Below are 9,677 nucleotides of genomic sequence, written 5' to 3'. Positions count from 1 at the left end.
GGAAATCTTTCTCATGAGTTTGTTCTGGCTTGTTTCATAAGCCTCACCCTTTGTTTTGTTTTAATATGGTAATTCAGTTGCTTCGATGTCAAGTGGTGTTTTCAGATCTTTCCTAATTTGTGTTCTCATATTTTTATGTGAGCGCTAATTCTTTTGTTCAATCAGTTGTCTTATCAATTCTTGTCAACCGGAGTCATCGTATCAATTCTTTCCAACCGGTGTGCTTCTCTTCAGTGAATTCTATCCTCTCAAAATGTTGCAGATCATTCTCTCAATTTTTACCGGAGTTTGTCTCATCTGTTCCGAGTCGTCTTTGTTTTTCCCCGCCCTCCCACCCTTTTCTTCAGTGATTGGATGTCATCCAAGTGCATTTCATTTCATTGTTGCTTCCGCTATCTCTTCTTCCTTTCGTAACCGGTGATTCATGGTGAACATTCTCAGGAGTCGAGTTCATCATTTCTTCATTTTGTTCCTTCCCGGTGTATTCATTTCAGTTATCCATGGTCATCATATCCTTTTCAACCATTAAATTCTTTCCGACGTTGGAAATTCTTTCAGCCTATCTTGTTTATTAATTCCTACCTCTTTCTATCCGGAGTGTTAAAAATATTTCAGTAGTTTCTTGTTTTCAATTCTTTTAGTTATTTCGGGGTGCTAACCTCATCTAGTTTTCTTATTCCGGTGCAATATCTCTCGTTTTAGCAATTGTTTCAACGGTGATTTTCTTTGAGTGGGCCCATAACCCACAGGTTCTTTCCCATGATCTTACCTGGCTCTTTTAATCATCTCCGGAGATCTTTAATTTTTTTCAACTATGACGTAAGTATGATTTTCATGAGTCATATTCATTCTTCAAGATCAATTGGAGTTAATTCTCATATTTGGCTCAATCTTGCATTTTTCTTATTCCGGAGTGTCTCAGTATTCTTGGTGATGTTCTTCTCGTCATTCTCTCCTTTGAAGATTTGAAGGAGTGTTCCTCGTAAATCTTGCTCCGTTCTTGTGAAGATTGTCACCTCAGCTTCGTGTTACCCTCTCATTATTCCCAATAATGAGTAATCCCTTTCGTGCTATCCAGTGCATTTCTGAGTTGTTTTATTTCTCGTTCCTCCGAAGGCCATCATTTCAGAAGACTTCTTCGTTCTCAGCTTTCAGCTTTCATCCTCAATTCTTCTCAATTGTTGTCTCTTCGTTCGTCTCTCGATTATCCGGTGTCGTGTTTAAGTTTTCTTCTCTTAGGTGGTTCTTGATCTCTTCGTTATCTTGCATCTCCATTAATTCTTGGTATTCCCATTCAATTGTGAATTCTCACCGGTGCCTCTTTCAAGATTTCTTCTAGTTTGTGCTAATATCTCTCCTTAATCATTTCAAGAAGAATAAGTTGTATGCTAATTCCGTTGCTTGTCATCAATTAAACTTGATGAAGGATAAGCATAACATAATTCTTATTCTTGTTCACAGTAATCTGAATTCTTCTTCCGGAGTGGCTCATGATAGCAATTCTTTTCTCAAGTACCCGTTTTCTTGCATTCCCAAGTGCATTTATTTTTCCTTTATCCTTGAGGTGGTATTATAGCCTTCTTGTTAGTATAGGAGCCTGAGAGAGTTTTCCTTTCAAGGATGGGATAATTAAACCACCAATTCTATGATCATGAGATATTTCCAACCCATGACTTGTTCATTGCGCTATCTTGGTTGGATTCCACCTAAATCTTTTCCTATGGATTATGCTATCATGGTGCTTGTCATTTATCCAAGTTCTCAAGGTATCCTCTTGGTGCAAGTAATTGGTCATATCTTGTTTCTCCCAATCTATCCTTGTTCCTTTTAGTGCTTGGTTGTCACCTCATATTTGTTGAGATGTTTTTCATAAGCCCACTACTATCTTGTTCTTTTCGTCGTTGGTTTTCCAACTACTCTGTCTATTCTCTATCCGGAGGCTCTTCAATTCTATCGTGATGATAGTTGTCATTTCTTTCTTCGTTCTCTTCTTCCGTATGAGCTAGTTACTATTCTATTGTTCCGGAGGCATTGTGATATTGCTCTTTGGGTCTATCATGTTGTTCTGTCTAGATCATGGTGTTCCCTTGTTCTATTTACTTGTTTGTTGTGAATATTGTCTAATTCTCTCTTCTTATCGATTTTTTTGTCCCATTTTCCTACCGAAGTGCTGCCGAAATTTTCCGTGAATTCTTGCTTCCTTCTCATATCAGTCCTCATCTCTTTGCAACCTCCAAGGATCGTTGTTTCACTCGTTTGTCAAAGAATCGACTAAATTTTTACCTCTTGTTCTTTCTCGTCCTCTCCCCCCTTTCATTCTTGGATCTCGGGGCGAGATCCTCTTGTAGTGTAGGAGAGTTGTGGCAGCCCGATGTCGACGTTCCAGAAGCTTCCCCTTTTCTTTCCGTTTTCGTCGTGTGGGTATTTTCAGTTGCCGCATCATCATCGCATCATGCGCATCATCAGCATTGCATCGGCATCCCGTTGCTGCCAGTTTTCAAAACTTGCATCCGTTGTTAGTTGCCGGTTCGCGTCGTTGTTCGTTCCGAGCCTGACCGCACTCGCACGCGCCCGCGGCACCTTCGAAACACTGTTTTTAAAGTGCGGTTAAAACTTTCTCTGATCGAGGTGAAACTTGGCACGCGGTCGCGATTAGATATAGCTAGGCCGCCTGTCGAATTTCGTCGCGATCGGAGACCGTCTGGTACACGAACGGTCGACCGTAGCGGCATCGTATTCGGGCTACCGTCGGACGTTTGTCGGTGTTTTAAAATTCGTGCCGCGTCGCCCGTTCTCCCTCTCGTCTCCGGATATCCTCTCTACACAGCCGCGTACCCATTCCCTCGTGCGGAATCGTCCGAAACCGACCCCGCGGTTGGATCCGGATCGCGATTTCGGTTAAACGAGCCCCCCCGTTTGTCTATATATTGCCCCCATGCCTTAATTAGACAGCCTCCCTCAAAACCCTCCTCGTTTTCCGCACCCCGCCTAAACCTAACCCTAGCCGCCACAGCCTCTCCTCTCTCTCCCCAGCCCCCGCCGCCGCGGGCCCGCCGAGCCCATCTGAGGCCCGCCGGGCCCATCTGCGCGCCGCCGCCCGGACCCGAGCCGCCGCCGCCCCCGTTCTTCCTGCCCGAGCCGCGCCTCCCCATGGCTCCCTCTCCCGCGTCGCAGCGCCGGCCAGCAGCCGCCGCCGCCGGAGCCCTCTGCGCCACCTCGACCCCGACCCGCAGCTCCTCGCCGGATGTACCCCGCCGCCGGCCACCACCGGGAAAACGCGCCGCCGCGCGCTGCTGCGGCGCCCCGCGCGAAGCCCTTGCTGCCTTGTCCCGCCTGCGCTGCCGCCCTTGCTGCCTCGCCCCGCCGGCAGCCGGATCCGGCGAGGTCCGGCCAGATCCGGCCGGCCCCGCCGCCCCTCGGGTTCCCTGCGTCCCGCGCCAACCTGCCGCCGCCGGCATCTCCTCCTGGTCGCGAGGACGAAGGAACCGGACGACAAGACGAGCCGCAGCGCTCGCCTCCCCCTCGCGTGGGCCGCCCAGCACCAGGCGCGCCCCCCCGGCCCAGTCTACTCCCCGGCCCAGCTCCCGCGTTGACCTCCTCAGCGGCCCAGTCGCCCTGCCTGCGGCGCCGCGAGCTTGGCCCAGCTCGCCTCTCCACCGCAGCGCGCTACGTGGGCCTCGCCTCCCTCTCCAGCGCCTCGGCCCAGCCCGCGAAGGTAACCCCCACATCCCTATGTTGCGCCCCGTGCGTAAGATAGTTATTCAGCGCTGTCCCCAGTTCGGCCCGTTTAGATTATTAGGATTTTATTTTTTTCGGAATTATTAAAAATTCCAGAATATAGGCGTATTTTAAAACGCGTGTATCTTTTCAACCGTTAGTCGGTTCGCAACGTTTTATATATGTAAAACGTGTATTTTCTCGCGTAGAACCCGATTATAAGACTTGCATTTTTACTCGACGTAGTTTAACGTGCCAAATGCTTTGTTTAGCATGCTGTCCCAATAGGGGAAACGACCGGTATTTACTTTTCGCGCGCGTTCGGATAGCCCGTATGTCGTGGCATAAATGTCCATGTTTTAGGAATTATTTTTCCATGTTTTTAGAGCGGTCATTGATTTTGCATGAAGGGATTTGCCAGTAGTTTATTTTCCCGTATATAGGTTATTCTCCCGCATTATTGTGTGGCTTTATTTTGTGTTGCAAACCCCACATATTTTATATGTTTCCGGGGTAGAAAAATCCCATGGATTTTTCTGTGCAATTAGTTTTAGCATTAGAGCAAGTTAGTTCGCGAGATATTTTGCCGTGATGCCCTTTTGTTTAATTCGTAGGATTTATTCCGTGCCTCGTTTGAAGTAGTTGTCAACTAGCGAGTTGATCTTGGATGTTTTGTTTAGCCCCTGGTATTTTTGGTTGCAATAGAAATGCATGTTTAGGTGTTGTTTGTTTGCTCTCAAGTTGATAGAAATAGTGCTGATTTGGAGGAGCTGAAATATTTCTAAGTCTGGAATCTGTTATTATTTTGTTGCTGTCTTGTCTTGCTTGCATCTTGTGATCTGTAGCTCTTATAAGGTTGGTCCAATGGAGTTAGTTGTACCCCTTGTGTTTATCTAGCATGCTGTAAATGTTCATGCCATTTGGAGTCCTGTAGCTATAGATTTTGCTGCTGTCAATATAGCTTCAGGCTGAAAACTGCACTTTCATGAGGTGTAATTTTCACTAAGTCTGAAATAGTGAGTGGGATGCCTTTTTGTGACTTCTTTCCCTAGTGACCGATGATGCCATGCTAGTTGTTGTTAGTTGATTGTAGTAGTGCATCTTGCCCTCTTTCATGCCATGCCTTGCTTGAGCTTATCGGAGTTGTGTATCCGTAGTTGTGGGGCGTAGAATATGCTATGTGGCTGATTTTGGCAGATTGTAGTGTTTTCTTGTTTTGCTCGTAGTTTTCGAACCGTAGCTCCGTTTTGATTGTGTCCTACATGAAACTTGCTTAGAATGTTGTGTAGTTTCATTTTCTCTTGCTGGTTGTTTGTTTTGATGTGCTCGTAGACGTCGTTGCACACATTTTGCATCCATGCCATCATATCTTGCGGTGCTTGAATCTTTTGATCCGTAGCTCCGTTGGAGATGTTCTTTATGTGTAGATTGCTTGTCTTGACGCGTAGAATCACGTGAACCTATTTATTTTGCTGTTTAACAACTAATTAAAGGTGTTAATTCAGATCTGGACAGAATTGGAAATTAACATATGAGGTCGTCTCGGAGGTGCTATATGTCATTTCCGACCTCATTTAAAATGTCTAGATAGGTAGTTTAATTTCCGCTTCACCTCTGGCATGTTTAACCAAATTTAATATTGCCGTGTAAATAACCGGGAGTGAACTAAATAATTAACGTGGAGTTTCGTCATTATGCAACTCGTGCATATTGAACTTCACTTAATGTGTAGTGTTTGATTGTGTGATTTGTCATGCCGCGACTTGCATGTATTCAGTAGCTCATGCATCATATGTGTTGTGCATCGTGTGGTGAAAATCGTGTGTTGATTCTTGTTTCCGGTTTGCTTCGTCTTGATAGAGTTCCGCAGCGTGCCGGATTGTGAGGACCCGTTCGACTACGTCGGTTCGACTGCTTCACGGAGTCATTCTTCTTCCAAGCGGGATCGCAGGCAAGATGATCATTTCCCCAGATACCATTACTATCATTGCCATGCTAGTTTATCGCTTCTATCGTTTATGTCTCGTTGCCTACCACCTCTTAAATATCAGCCTCTCAACAATGCCATGATAACCGTCAACCTGTTCGACCTAGCAAACAACTGATTGGCTATGTTACCGCTTGCTTATCCATGTTGTTAGCGTTACTAGTTGCAGGTGCAGATGCTTCCATGTGATAACATGGGTTCCTTGTCATATCACTATATTAATGCTATTTATTTTAATGCACCTATATACTTGGTAAAAGGTGGAAGGCTCGACCTTTCTAGCCTGGTGTTTTGTTCCACCTTTGCCCCCTTAGTTTCGGCTACCGGTGTTATGTTCCATAATCGAGCGCTCCTAACACGATCGGGGTTGTTATGGGGACCCCCTTGATAATTCGTTTTAGATTAAAGCCGGTCTGGCAAGGCCCAACTTTGGTTCTACATTTGCCCAACATAATAATTTTAATAAATTGAAATGCATAGGGAGTTAGCGGTACCCGAGGAGTAATTTTACATAAACAGGGGGGGGGGGCAGTGCTGATGGTGTTGGTCCCAAACGGTCTGCCTGCGGGGCCACCGCGAGGAAACTCGAGGTTTGGCACTCGTAGCTAGTTCCATCCGTGGTGTCCTGAGAACGAGATACGCGGCTCCTATCGGGTTCGTCGACACGTCGGGCGGCCTTGCTGGATTAGTTTTACCTTTGACGAGATATCTTGTGCATCGGATTCGGGTGATGCTTTGGGTAAACTCAGAGTTGAGGTTTTTCACTAGGGAATCCGACGAGATCGCGAGCTTCGTGATTGAGGATTTCTATGCGGCTTGTGGTAATTTGTGATGGACTAGTTGGAGCACCCCTGCAGGGTTAAATCTTTCGGAAAGCCGTGCCCGCGGTTATGTGGCAACGTGGATACTTTGTTTAACACTGGTTCTAGATAAATTGAAGTTAACTTAATTAAAACTTGCCAACTGTGTGCGTAACCGTGACTGTCTCTTTCGTGAGTTCTTTCTCCGATCGAGGACACGGTGGGGTTATGTCTGACGTAGGTAGGTATTCAGGATCATTCATTTGATCATCCGTAGTTCACGTCCGCTATGCGTAGATCTTCCCCCTCTTACTTCTTGTACTCGTAAGTTAGCCACCAAATATATATGCTTAGCCGCTGCTGCAACCTCACCACTTAACCATGCCTCATCCATTAAGCTTTGCTAGTCTTGATACCTTTGGAAATGAGATTGCTGAGTCCCCTGTGGCTCACAGATTACTACAACACCAGTTGTAGGTACAGGTAAAGGTTACTTGACGCGAGCGCGTTGATTGTTCATTTGGAGTTGCCTCTTCTTCTTCTTCTTCGACGATCTAGGATGGGTTCCAGGCCGGCAGCCTGGGATAGCAAGGATGGACGTCGTTCTTCTTTTGTCGTTTGTTTTCGTCCGTAGTCGGACCCTGCTCTTACTCTTGATGATTATGTAATGTACTGATGTGACTCTGATGTAGCTTGTGGCGAGTGTAAGCCAACTCTTATATATCTCATCTTTTTATTATATGTACTTGTAACGACATCCATTCTTGCGACACGACGATATGCGCTTCTATCCCTGACGAGGCCCTCGTGCCAAATTAAGGATAGGGTCGCATCTTGGACGTGACATGTTATTCTTGAAACTATGACACCATATGTGTATAGTTGACCGATGTTCTTCTCCGACTGGCCATATGTAGTGAGTTATGTTAGGAAACTTCAATTCCTTCCGATCGTATGCACGAGCACCACTTTAATTACCCCCACGCTTGTAGATGTATTAAGGATGTGTCTTGTCTTGGTTGCCTCTCCTCATCTGGAAATCGCGGGTATCTTTCTTTACCAATCATGCAGCAAACCAGTCCAAATCAAGCTTGCCTTTAATAGAGGCAGAAGATCGCTTGTCTTGCTTGTTTGCTTTGTTTGTCCCATAAATTTTGTGTTCAATTATTCTTGGAGCAGCTCCTCATTCCGAATTTTACCAGATGAAATTTCATTGTCGATACAATTCATGTAATATACTCTAGAAGAGAGAGAGGACAACTACATGGCCATAATGTCGAAGAAGAAAATATACATTGAGGCACAAATTGTTGTCCAGTAGGAGAAATTTCACCGGGATAGCTCCCCTAAGGCCACTTCCAATGCACTCGCGTTAAGATGAGGTGCTAATTAAGCATATGAAAGAGTTTAACAACTAAACCCCTTAATGCATTGATGCTTAAATTGTTGTTCCTAAGCCTCCTTATTTAAAGATTTTGCAAGTAAAGTTGTTCTTGCATTGGTTTTTGTTTTTTATTTATGTGTTTTGTCTAGGTTCACGTGGTTGGCATTTTTCATCCTGGGGTCATCACACTCACCTCTCTCCTCTTAATTATGTTGCCACATCAGATTTTTCGCCTACATGACACGCTTAGCACCTGTATAAGGTGAAGCATTGGGAGGAGCCTAACTTCGGCATCGATTGATGGACACCCCTATAAATGCAAGAATTCTTGTCAGTTGTCGCACTTTGGCTGTAGATAACAGTAAGATTCCATGCCCATCTTGCAAATTCTCAAGAAGAGAATCATTGTTCTTTTCAACTTGATCGTACAATATATACCAAGACTAACTAGAGACTGCCTAGAAATTACCACGTTAATTAGATTTTATAAGCCGTTAATCTGATGGGACCGAATTATTATGATGTAGATCGACTCACATGAAAAAACATATGTACCTCTCTCTCCCATGACCCAATCGACTCATAGAAGAAAAAAAAAACTCACGTATGTATCTCCCACCATCTCTCTCCGATGAAGCAACCGGCAAATTCCCGTATCTCACGTATCTCTCCTATAAGAAAACTCACGTATCTCTGTCCTATCACCTAACTCTCAAAATCTCACATCTCACGTATATCTCTTCACTGGTTTAAAAATCAGGTCCCTCTCTCTCACATGTCCCAAGTCCACAATCTCTCACGTAATCTATCACGTACCTCTAAAAACTCCATTGTTCAAGAAATCATCCGATTAATCAGTTAATGAGCCAGTTAATCTCTACTCATTGGATGGCCGATTCGAATAACACATATTCATCGCGTTAACTTGTCGGACCGGTTAAATGGCTTGTTAGGTCGATTAAATGGCATGTTAGACCGATTAATAGGTTGTTAGGCCGATTAGTCTTAGTTGGCCTACAAACTCGTAGGCCAAAAAGGTCAAAAAATATGGCATGCAACCTCTCCCATCCTCCTCTAGCTCCTCAATAGATAGGATTTGATCACACAGTGCCCTATCATGGTATATCTCATAGCTGAGAGGACGAGAATAGGGTATAATACATAAAAAACTAGAATATGTTCATAGGTTCTTATTTAATCTACCGATTAATGGCCGACCGATTAATCCAGTTAATAGGACGATTCATCAATTAATCGCTACTCCCAAGCCAACCGAGCAGCTACCAGTTACCGATTTCCTTAACAATGAAAACTCTGATGTAAAAACTCTCCTATGGCCCAACTATCTCAATTTCTCATGTAGAGCTAAGAAAATATACCACATCCACCACGTATCTCTCTTAAGCTCTCACTTCCAACTCAAATTCTCACCCAAAAGACCCCCCAAGACCCATGTGTATTTCACATGGATTGTCTAGCGATCCCTTTTGTTGCAGTCCTCAACTTCTGAGCTCCAGTGATATTGACTTCGAGATTGATTGTAGACGGAAGCAAGAAGCTGCTACACGGTGACATATTTCTCAAGGTAATTAGACCATCTTCTCAGATTTTACCAGGATCCTTCATCTCCAGAGCTTGCAGTTCAATCATGATCTATGCCTGCCATGCCTATTCCATCAAAGCAGTAGCAGCATTGAGGAGGAGCTTCACCATCCACAGCTTCGATGAGGACGATATTAACCTCTAGCTATGTTAATAATTAATAGTAACTAGTCGACAACCCGTTCAA

Source organism: Hordeum vulgare, chromosome 7H (assembly GCF_904849725.1).
Source record: "Hordeum vulgare subsp. vulgare chromosome 7H, MorexV3_pseudomolecules_assembly, whole genome shotgun sequence".
Lineage (NCBI taxonomy): Eukaryota > Viridiplantae > Streptophyta > Magnoliopsida > Poales > Poaceae > Hordeum > Hordeum vulgare.
This window is presented reverse-complemented; position numbering follows the sequence as displayed.